Source organism: Herpailurus yagouaroundi, unplaced genomic scaffold (assembly GCF_014898765.1).
Source record: "Herpailurus yagouaroundi ecotype Mexico unplaced genomic scaffold, PumYag 199, whole genome shotgun sequence".
Classification (NCBI taxonomy): Eukaryota; Metazoa; Chordata; class Mammalia; order Carnivora; family Felidae; genus Herpailurus; species Herpailurus yagouaroundi.
Genome location: NW_024412430.1, coordinates 20,573,500 through 20,584,933, shown reverse-complemented (window position 1 = coordinate 20,584,933; position 11,434 = coordinate 20,573,500).

Below are 11,434 nucleotides of genomic sequence, written 5' to 3'. Positions count from 1 at the left end.
TCATTACCCATTTTTAGCTACTTCTGTATAAGGTGTGAGGTTTACCTTGAGCTTCATTTGCCTTACGCGTGTCCAAATGCTCCCACGCTGTTAGTTGAAAGACTGGGATGTAAGACTAAAACGTTGTTTTAATTTGTCATTTTATCTGTGAATAGTATGTAGGTGAAATTACATTTCTTTGAGGTAGGTTTTGACAGTCAAAGTTCTGTCAGAAAGGCTTTGGATCCAAAATGCACACAAGGGTCTCATGTCCCTGCCTCCGCAAGGGCAGGGGTCTTACACTGGGGCCTCGGTTTGGTGGGTGGATTGATTTTCGGTGGTGGGAAACACATCAGCAGGATGGCTACCTGTCACTTACTGGTTGACGGCAAAATGAAAGCTCTCCCGGTGCTCAATCCTTCTCCAACTAACACAGGGCCCAGAACCTGCTTCCCTGGCATGTGGAGTGGGGTCACAATGGGGTCGTCTGACACCCAGGGCCATGTGGCTGCCATTGGGAACACTGGGCCTTGTCCCCATAGAGTAAAAAATCTGTTTTAGTAAACACATAGAATGGATGAATAAAGGCTGGTAGTTAAATGCGTTAAACTCTGTCAGCACGAATCTTTTCCCAGCACATGGCTTAAGTGTATAAGGCAGCAACTTTTCACTGTGTTCTTTGGAAGGAGATTTTACTTAATTTCAGTTTTTTCTTTCACCACCAAAACAAGACTGATTTTCTGCCCCTGTTCTGTGGACTGATGTCTGAGTGTGCATTTGGCGTTTAGCGTTTGTCTTGATAAAAAGTAATGAGAGCAAGGACTTCTGTCCCGTTGCCCTATCAGGCTCTCTGGGCCCTTCCCTGTGGGGGTGACATTCTGTTTTCTCATCGGCCACGCCAGGGGTACGTGCTGATCTCATTATTCCATCTAGCTACTTTGTTTTCATATTTCTGCCATTCAGGGGGTTAGTCTTCCTTTGGGAACTGGGGGGTGAGAACTGAGGCAGAGCTCTGGTAGCAGCAAAAGGACACTCCCTGTGGCTGTGGTCCACCCCGTATCCTCCCCACATCAGGCCTCCACTTGAGGCCACAGTGGGACATGCAGGCAGGGAAGATGTGCAGCGCTGGGCCTGCCCCGGGGCCCAGGCAGGGGTACAAGATGCCCGGAGGACATCTTGTCCTGCTAGGGTCAGGAGGACACTGACGCTGGCTGCTTTTCAGCGAATCGGGCAGAAAATAGTCAAAGCACGCCTGCAGTGTGCCTGACTCCATCCATCACAGGGACACCGGGATGATGTTGGATGCATAGTGTCAAACCTCACCCCATTCTACCTACCACCGCAGTGCCCGCCACAGTCGTTGAAAAACCTAGATGGTGTTTGTTATTTGTCTGGACTGCGTGGAATACAAATGCCTTGCCAATAGCCTTTTCCGTCTTATGCCCTCCACCAGCTTAGCACCAGTAGGGCCCGAAGAAGCCAGAGGACCTCAGCAGGTGACTCTGGACTTTTAAATACCAAAACAAGTGGTATAAATGAATACGGCAAGACTACTGAGATGAGACACATGGTCTTGGTGTGATCTGGGCGGGAGAGCCTCCACAGGTCATGGGCACCTAACTGGAGCCTTGAAGGGAGTGTGTGTATTAAGTGGTGAATCCCCCTTTCCTGTGGTTCACTCATGATTCCCCAGAAGCCCCCTCACAGAGCACTAGACTGATCAGATGTGTGAGCCAGCACTCAGGAGTTAAACAGCAGAGAGCCAGATTGCATACGATGAGATCCAGATTTAGGCTGAAATCTGAGTTGATACATTCCAGGCTCTGTTCCCTGGGGAAATAAAAAGAAAAAGGTGAATCTCATCTGGTGGTGTTAGAGAAAGTCCTCTTGGAGAGAGATGCTCACGTGGGGAGGGGCTGGGAGCTGGGCAAGGAAGTCGTTACCATGACATTTCAAGCTCGCAGCTCTAAATCCAGAGCATATGGAGAGTGTTAGGTTGCATTTCTGAGCAGGATTGTAAATCAGCTCGAGGTAGCCTTGGCATTTCCTGAAAACTATGGTAGCCTCACTGGGGGCCACTCAACATTCCACTGCAGAGAGCTGCCACAGACCATGCTGTTCAGAGCAACTATAATTAAAAAGCAAGATTAGCAGAGTGAATTAAAAAAATGCCCCAACTGTGTGCTGTTTATGAGAAACTCACTCTCCCTAAGTTCAACAGCATAGGTAGGTTGAAAATAAAAGGATGGGAAAAGATATCCCATGAAACTATCAATGAACAAAAGGCATGAGAGGCTATATTGATATCTAATAATGTAGACTGCAGACCAAAGAAAATAACCAAAGACAGAGAAGGACAGCACATAAAGGTAAGAAGACAGACCCACCCAGGAAGACATCACAATTCTAGACGTGAACACATACACACACACACACACACACACACACACACAACAACAACAACAACAACAACAAAGCCTTAAAATACATGAAGCACCAACTGGTAGAGCTGAAGAAGAAATCGATAAATCCACAATATGGTTGGGAACTTCAGCACCCACCTCTCATCACCTGGAGAGAAAATCAGCATGGCTATAATCAGAACAATACAATCTACCGCTGGCATCTAATTGGCACACATATAACACTCGACCCCAGAGCCCCAGAACACATATTTTATTTTCAAGTGCTCATGAACATTCATGAAGACAGACCATATCCTGAACCAAAGCAATTATCAAAGAATGTAAAAGATTTGAAGTCATACTGAGAATATTATTCTTAAGTTTATTTAATTATTTTTGGAGAGACAGAGCAGGAGAGAAGGAGGGGCAGAGAGAGAGGGAAAGAGAGAATCCTAAGCAGGCTCTGCATTGTCAGCGCAGAGCCTGATGCGGGGCTTGAGCCCACAAATGGTGAGATCATAACCTGAGCCAAAGTTGGATGCTCAGCCGACTGAGCCACCCAGGCGTCCCTGTACAGAGAATATTATGTGAGCATAATGGAATCAAGCTTGAAATCAATAACACAGAGACAAAAGAAAAATCCCTAAGCACATGGAGGGTGAACTGCATACTTCTGAGAAACCCATGGATTAAAGTGGAAGTATCACAGGAAATGAAAAAAGTGTAGACCTGAATGATGAATGAAAATGAAAACACAGTGTACTAAAAAATGTGAGATGTGGCTAAGGCTGTATGGACAGGAAAATTCATAGCACTGAATGTTTATGTTAGCAAAGAGAAGTCTTGTCTCATAAATCTAAAGTCATACCTCCAGAGATTGAAAAAGAAAGGAAAAGCAAACAGAAAGGAAGCAGAAGAAAGGAGATCAAGTTCAAAGCATAAATGAGTGAAATAGAAAATAGACAAACAACAGAGAAAATGACTAAAACTACAAGTTGGTTCTTCAAAGAAGAAAATCAGTAAAATTGACAAGCCTGCAGCAGGAGGTTTCGCCAGCACCAAGACTGAGGTGACCCTGTCCCTGCAGACATCCCACAGCCACGGAAAGGATTACAAGGGGAATAAGGAAACGCTACAAATAACTCTGTGCTCATAAATTTGAACATTTAGAAGAAATACTCCTTCTCTGAAAACCTAACACCGCTCAAACTCAGCCAGGGTGAAATAATCTGAATAGTCCTAGAGTGATTAAATAAGTTCAATTCATAATTGAAAGTCTCCTGAAAAAGAAGTCTCCAAGCACAGGCGCTTTCACTGGAGAATTCTACTAAATACTTGGGCTTTTGGTTCAAGACATTATTTTTATTATTATGGTGCAGAATGGGAACCCCTGTTTTTTGGGGTATTCTTAGGTACAATTTCTTCTCCCTTTCTTCATCCTGGAGACTCTGGGGCAAGACCAGCAGGGCCGTGTTTGTTCAGCCCTGCGGGTCCCCTACTTTCCCATCTCCACCTTTGAGCCCCCCACCCCACCTTGCCATCCATAGCACAAACTGTGGCCACTCTCTTTCCCAGCAACTGCTTCACAGAAAACCCCAGGCCCTGGTGGGTTTTCACTCTGCTTCTCTCTGGTGTTTGGGACTACAGCCCATGAATCTGACATGTGGGAGGGCACAGGTCCCAGAGCAGAAAACACTGAGCTCAGAGAGACAAATCCCAGGAGGCACATCTGGAGCCCGCAAGTGGGATTAGGGGCGGCCAAAAAGGCCAGCCGGCGAGTTCACCGGATGGACCATCATTTCCTGTTCTCAAAATTTCCTTTAGGACCTGCAGCCCAGCTGCCCTGCGGGGGAGGAGCACAGGCCCTGGTGCTGCAGTCAGGACCCAGAGGTGGCACTGGGGGGGCCTGACCCCAGCAGTTCTGGTCCCACCACAGGGAGACACAGCTGGGCCTGGGGGTCAGCGGAGGGGTGTGTGTGTGTGTGTGTGTGTTTGTGCACATACGTGTGTGCGTGGATGTGTGAGATCATGTGTGGGAGAGTGTGCGAGCCTGCATGTGCATCAGCATGTGGAGGAACGTGGTGGCATCCCTGCGTGTGCGTGTGGGTGCGTGTGGGTGTGTAAGAACAATGTAAACCTAAAATGCAGAGACCGTCTAGGAACCACAACCAGAACACCGTTCACCTACAACTGCCAACAACCCGAACACCCTCAGCATCCTGTCAGTCGGCATCCAGTTGGCATCCAGTCAGAGTCTCTTCTGGTGGCTCACGACGGTCCTTGGGCAGCTTGTTGAGTCGGCGTCTGAAGGACTGTCCCTTCACTGGTGGGGATGTCCCTCGCCCTCCCGCACATTATTAGCTGCGCCCAGAATCTCTCTGTTTGAACCTGCTTTCTTTGCGCCCCGGGGACGTTGCTTACCGGGCCTCTCTGCCCGTGTGTTTCCTGTAAGTCGGTGGCTGGACCTCAGGCTTCTCTCCTTCAGGTGCAAATAAGCATGAGGCGGGTGCTGGGTCCTCGGCTGCTGAGGTCAATACCCAGAGCGCGGGGCCCCACATCTGAGGAGAGCAGCCTGCCCTGCCCGGGCCCAGGGCTCACAGGGTGGGGCCGGTGCTGTTGCTTTTATGGGAACTTGGGTACCAGGAGGAGGGTCCCCCATCCACCGCCCACCCGGACAGGCTCACGGCCCCAGGGGGTGGCTCCCGTGTGCCGCTCGGGACTGGCGATGGTGGCATGGGCCCCTGAGCCCCGAGGAGTGTCCTGACGGCTAGCAGTAGGCTGGCGTCTCGGGCGGTTCCTCATCAAACAGATGGGGATCCCCTTTACTTCATCACTCTCTTTTGTTCTGACGCTACAGAGCGCCTCTCAGACACCTGGTAAGATCCGTGAGCTCTGCTGGCTGCTGAGCAACGACAGCAAAATGTTTTCTCTGGAAAAAGAAGTGAGGGCAATGGACACTGTGTGCTAGACAGGATAGGGGATGGCGGAGGGTGGAGGCAGCTGTGACGCTCACCGTTTTTCTGGGTCCACGCCGTGGCCGACGCCAAGGGGCACACGTGGGTGTCGCGTGCAGATGGTCTGACATTGCTCACGGCGGCACCACCCTCCGCATCTCCCGATGCTGTGCCTGTTGTCACAGGGGTGCTGCTCATAACCTACCATCAACAGGTGGCACGCAGGGTCCAGCGTCCATGGACCTCAGATGTTGGGGTAAGCACCTGCTTGTCCTCATGGCCGAGGGACGAAGGCCTGCTGCCCGCCCTGGATGGTAGGGGGATTCTAGGAAGCGGAGGCGGGACCAGAGCAGGAGGCTGCCTGGGGAGGGGAGGTGGATTCAGGGTCCAGGGCTTCTTCCGATGAGACCCAGGGGGCCAACCATGAGCAGGGCCACAGGTGCCAACTGGGCTGAGGACAGACACTGGTGTGGACGGTGGAAAGTCCCAGCCAGGTCTGCCGCTGCCTTTGGTGACCACAAGGCTGTGAAGTCTGGGAGCCGTCATGCTGTCCCCATCTGGTCCACGGCAAAGGGACAGGGGATGGCAGCCCACCTCTCAAAAGAGATTTCCCTCATTCCTCTTTTCTGTGTCTCCTAAACAGGAGATTCGATCAGCTTGACATGTTTACTGAAGAAAAAAATGGGGGAGGAAGGGCGGTGGGGACAGCGTTAACGTCGCCACTCACGTCCAGTACAGTCAGACTGCTGGAGGCTCGGCCGATTTTGCTAGATGTGCACGCAGCTCACACTTTTGAACCTCCATTTTCAGCTTTGTCCCTTGAAAGGGGACGCTCCAAGAAGTCACAGCAGGGACAGGGAGGCAGCTGGATGCCTCACACCTGCCTGCAGACACGCAGCCATAGGGCCTGTAGGTCCGGCCTGAGCTGCCAGGGAACAGACAGGACCACCCGGGCGGCCAAAGCAAGTGATGGTCCATTCGCTCCAGAACAGGCCTGAAGGGGATACGGGTGCCCCGAGGGAGGCTGGTCTTGGTGCCAGAGGGGCGGGCTGGTGCGGCCCACAGCCTGTGCCTCCTGAGGGCTCCGCTCCCATCCCAGTAACAAACTCAAATGCAGCCGGCTTTTTTTTTTTTTTTTAATATGTATTTCTTTTTGAGACAGAAAGAGAGACAGAGTGTGAGCAGGGGAGGGTCAGAGAGAGAGGGAGACACAGAATCTGAAGCAGGCTCCAGGCTCGGAGCTGACAGCTCAGAGCTTGAACCCATGAACCGCGAGATCATGACCTGAGCTGAAGTCGGACGCTGGACCGACTGAGCCCCCCAGGCACTCCTCAAACGCAGCTCTTAAACCACGGGTTTTGTTTTTGTCTAGTGACGTGAGGTCCAGGGGCAGATGTCCAGATAGTGATGTGGCCCCAGGATGTGGACAGAGAGCGCACGATGCCTAAACCAGCAGGGGTCCTTGTTCTGTGGAGGAAAGAGGGAAGGGGAAGGGCGGAGAGCAAAGGCTGCACAGGGAGACAGCCCGGGAAGCTCTGCCTCCGCCTCCTTGGCTGCACTTGGATGTGGCCACTCTCACCTGCAAAGAGGCCTGGACCATGCTGTTTCCGGTCGGGCATGATGACAACCCCTCAAACTGGGGTTCTGTGCTCGGGTGGTCGGGGCGCAAGAGACACGAGGGCCCCATGGGGAAGAAGTGCTGGGGAAAGGCTGTGACAGCTCCCAGGGTCCAGGGGTCCTCGGAGTAGCTGTGCACAGGGATCGATTTCTCTCCCAGACAGAAACCAAGCAAAAGACCATCTCAGAAGCTGGGAGTGACAGCAGAGCAAGACAGCAGAGCCGTGCCCACCGCACAGCCCCTCGACTTCCCAACGACCGGAGCCCGTGCAGGCTGGCGCCCTGAAGCACGGTGGTGGTCTTGCAGGCCGCGTGTGGCCAGTGGCGGCCTCAACGCAGCCTGGGTTCTGAATGCCGACGTAGCACTGAGCACACCTTCGTGATGAGACCGCCTGTTGTGCTCTGTGCACGCGGCTGCTCACCCTGGGAAGTTGGGGGAACCTGCACGTAGTTCATGGAAATGACCACAGGGAGGGTTCTCGAAAGGTGCACCATTGGGGACGTCACAGATTCACAAGTCAACCCGCCTCCTCATTAGTGTCGTCGTATCCAGGGTCCTGCTGCGACCAGGAGGGAAGCCGGGTCCTCTCTGCCCTCGGGGAGCTTAGGCTCCCGCCCAGACGAGCTGGATTTACACCCAGAAAAGGCAGAAACAAAGATGCTTGGAAATCAAGCGAGAAACAAGGCAGACGTACAGCTGGTCGTCTGTGCTTTCTCTCTACCTCCGGATCTTTGCTAAGAAACAAAATGGGAAAAGTCTCCAGCAGCTGAAATCACGACAGCAAGCCTGTTGTCGAGGGGCACCCAAGGGGCCCGCCTGAGGTCCCCCAGGCAGGCATGGCCATGCGCAGGTGGCTCACGCCTGGCCGGCCTCCAAGAAGGGACTCTGAGGGCACCTGCTCTCCCCCCTCCCCTGTGCCCTTGCGGCCCACCTGGGGAGGTGAGGCAGGCGTGTGACAGTGGGCATGGTTACCATGCTCCGGGGCAGAGGGCCAGCGAGTTGACCCTGGAAAGCCAGCCGCAGGACCACCTGCCATATTTCTGAATCCTGTTTTTAACCTCTGTCTCCGTTCCTCAACACCTTGATACAGCTGCCGGTTTACCAAGCCCCCTGCTTTCCGGGCAGGTAAACAGGTGTTCACAGACGCCCAGACTACCTTCCTGCCTGCTGCCCAGCTTGTAGGAGACACTCGGGCCTGTTGCCATGGGCCGTGCTTCCAGCCAGATGGAACAGCAGCAGCGGGATGATTTCTCTTCCCCTGTTAACCTAGCAGAGCCCCCTCAGAGGCCAGATGAGCCCCAGCCCCATCATCCCTCATGAGCAGAAGGCCCTGTGCTTGGGTGAACGAGGAGATGTTTGCGCCCACTGTGCCATGAGCAAGACCATTTCCTGGCTGTGAGCTTCTCTGTCTTTTTCTTTTTTAATTGTTTAGATGTTCATTTATTTATTTTGAGAGAGAGAGAGAGAGAGAAAAAGACAGAGCGTGAGCAGGCAAGGGGCAGAGAGAGGGAGACACAGAATCCAAAGCAGGCTCTAGGCTCTGAGCTGTCAGCACAGAGCCCAACTCGGGGCTTGAAATCACGGACCACGAAATCATGACCTGAGCCGAAGTCGGACGCTCAACCGACCGAACCCCCCAGGCGCCCCTTCTCTGTCTTCTCCAAGCCCCCATTCCTCATCACTGACACTTGTTGACAAACTTCTGAACTGGGGTTATGCATCAAAGCAGCACCCTGAGATCTGGAGAGGCGCTTTCCCGGAGCAGAAGCTCCTAGAGCCGCAGATGGCCAGGAGGTGATGACGCACAGTTAGGTGAGAAGACGTTCTCTTCCAAAGTGGACAATGCCGAGTGACACTGGAGTCCTCCAGTGAGGACTGAAGGTTTGGGGAGAACACTGCTGGCGGCCTCAGTAGGTGTTAGTCTGAGGTTAACGGGGGTGGGGCAGGTGCTTGCCCTTCTTGACTCTCCATACCTTTCCCGGGGTTCTGGGATTCCAGCTCTCGGACTCACATCTGTTCCTCGGTTGCCTCCTTCTCAAGGCTTCGCCCCCCACCCCTGTGACACCATGACATTGCCCTGGCTGTGAGTGACCGTGACGTCCACGCCCATCCCCTGCGGCTCTCCACCCCCTCGTCTTAGTCCTAGTGAGTTAATTCAAAGTGCCAGCGCAGGATTTAGCAGTTTTTCCGGTCTCTTTGCACAGAAGCAGCTCACACTTGTTAAAAAAGCAGGTCAACACATGGCAAGATGGAAAGTGCTGTTTTTCCCTTTTGTTTCAATATCTGATCTTGCCTCCAGTTTTAAGCTTTTAAAAGCAGATGAAATTTTTTTTACAATGCCATTGATTTGTTGTTATCCCTTTGTATTAAGGGTTGGGAATAGAGTTATGCAGGTGACAGAGCAGAAGAGAAGCAGACCAGGCACTGTGACGGACGGAACCAGAGCCAGTCAATGACCGTGGGTGCCCCCTTCCACCACCCAACCCCCAGCCCTTCCCAAAATGCTGCTTCCGCCGAGGTCCTGGCCAGTAGGGATTTGTCTGCCGGGCCATTGAGGAACACAGCTTTGTCATGTGGACTGTCTTCAGCAAAAGTGAAAAGTGACCATAAGTAGGAAAACTTATGTGACCATATGTTTGTATGTACCTTCTTTGTAAAATTGTAATACTGCACATCAAGGGACTAGGGAGGGGTATGTGTGTGTGTGTGTGTGTGTGTGTGTGTGTGTAACGGGGGAGGGGAGCAGAGCTGAGGAGCCCTAGGGACCCCAGGGAATGTGCCAGGGACACCCCTCGACAAACTGCTCTGAATAGAAAGACGAAAAGGATAGTAAGAGCTATGTCAGCCCGTAAAGCTCTTAAAACCCAGGGGAGGCCAGGGAAAATCAGGCAAAGATTAAACAGTAACCTATAAAAAAGGACAAGATAAACATTCATCAAGGGAAGCACTTAAATTATGTTGGATCTATCGGATGAACCATATGCAGTTATTAAAAATGACCATTAGAAAATATTTTAGTAATAGGAAATAATATACATGAATAAAAATTACAATCTTTAGGGGCACCTGGGTGGCTCGGGCACTCAGCTGACTTGATTTTGACTTGATTTTGGCTCAAGGTTCATGAGTTTGAACTCATGGTTCATGAGTTTGAGCCCCATGTCTGCTCTGACAGTGTGGAGTCTGCTTGGGATTCTCTCTCTCTCCCTCTCTCTCTGACCCTGTCCTGCTCTCTTGCTCTCTCCCTCTCAGCAAATAAATAAAAATAAAGTTAAAATATTATAATGTTTAACAATATTTGTTCTTCCTATCCAGGAGCATGGAATCTTTTTCCATTTTTTGGTGTCTTCTTCAATTTCTTTCATAAGCTTCCTATAGTTTTCAGTATGTAGATTTTTCACCTCTTTGGTTAGATTTATTCCTAGGTATTTTATGGTTTTTTGTGCAACCATAAATGGGATCAATTCCCTGATTTCTCTTTCTGTCACTTCATTGTTGGTGTATAAGAATGCAACTGATTTCTGTGCATTGATTTTATATTCTGCAACTTTGCTAAATTCATGAATCAATTCTAGAAGTTTTTTGGTGGACTCTTTTGGGCTTTCCATATAGAGTATCATGTCATCTGCAAAGAGTGAAAGTTTGATATGACCCAAAGCAATCTACATATTCAATGCAATCCCTATCAAAGTAACACCAACATTCTTCACAGAGCTAGAACAAATAATCCTAAAATTTGTATGGAACCAGAAAAGACCCCGAATAGCCAAAGCCATCTTGAAAAAGAAAACCAAAGCAGAGGGCATCACAATCCCAGACTTCAAGCTATACTACAAAGCTGTAATTATCAAGACAGTATGGTACTGGCACAAGAACAGACACTCAGATCAATAGAACAGAAGACAGAACCCAGAAATGGACCCACAAACATATGGCCAACCAATCTTTGACAAAGCAGGAAAGAATATCCAATGGAATAAAGACAGTCTCTTCAGCAAGTGGTGCTGGGAAAACTGGACAGCGACATGCAGAAGAATGAACCTGGACCACTTTCTTACACCATACACAAAAATAAGCTCAAAATGGATGAAAGACCTCAATGTAAGACAGGAAGCCATCAAAATCCTTAAGGAGAAAGCAGGCAAAAACCTCTTTGATCTTGGCTGCAGCAACTTCTTACTCAACACATCTCTGGAGGCAAGGGAAACAAAAGCAAAAATGAACTACTGGGACCTCATCAAAATAAACTTCTGAACAGCAAGGGAAACAATCAGCAAAACTAAAAGGCAACCAAAAGAATGGGAGAAGATATTTGCAAATGACATAACACATAAAGGGTTAGTATCCAAAATCAATAAAGAACTTATCAAACTCAACACCCAAAAACCAAATAATCCAGTGAAGAAATGGGCAAAAGACAGGAATAGACACTTCTCCAAGGAAGACATCCAGATGGCCAACTGACACATGAAAAACTG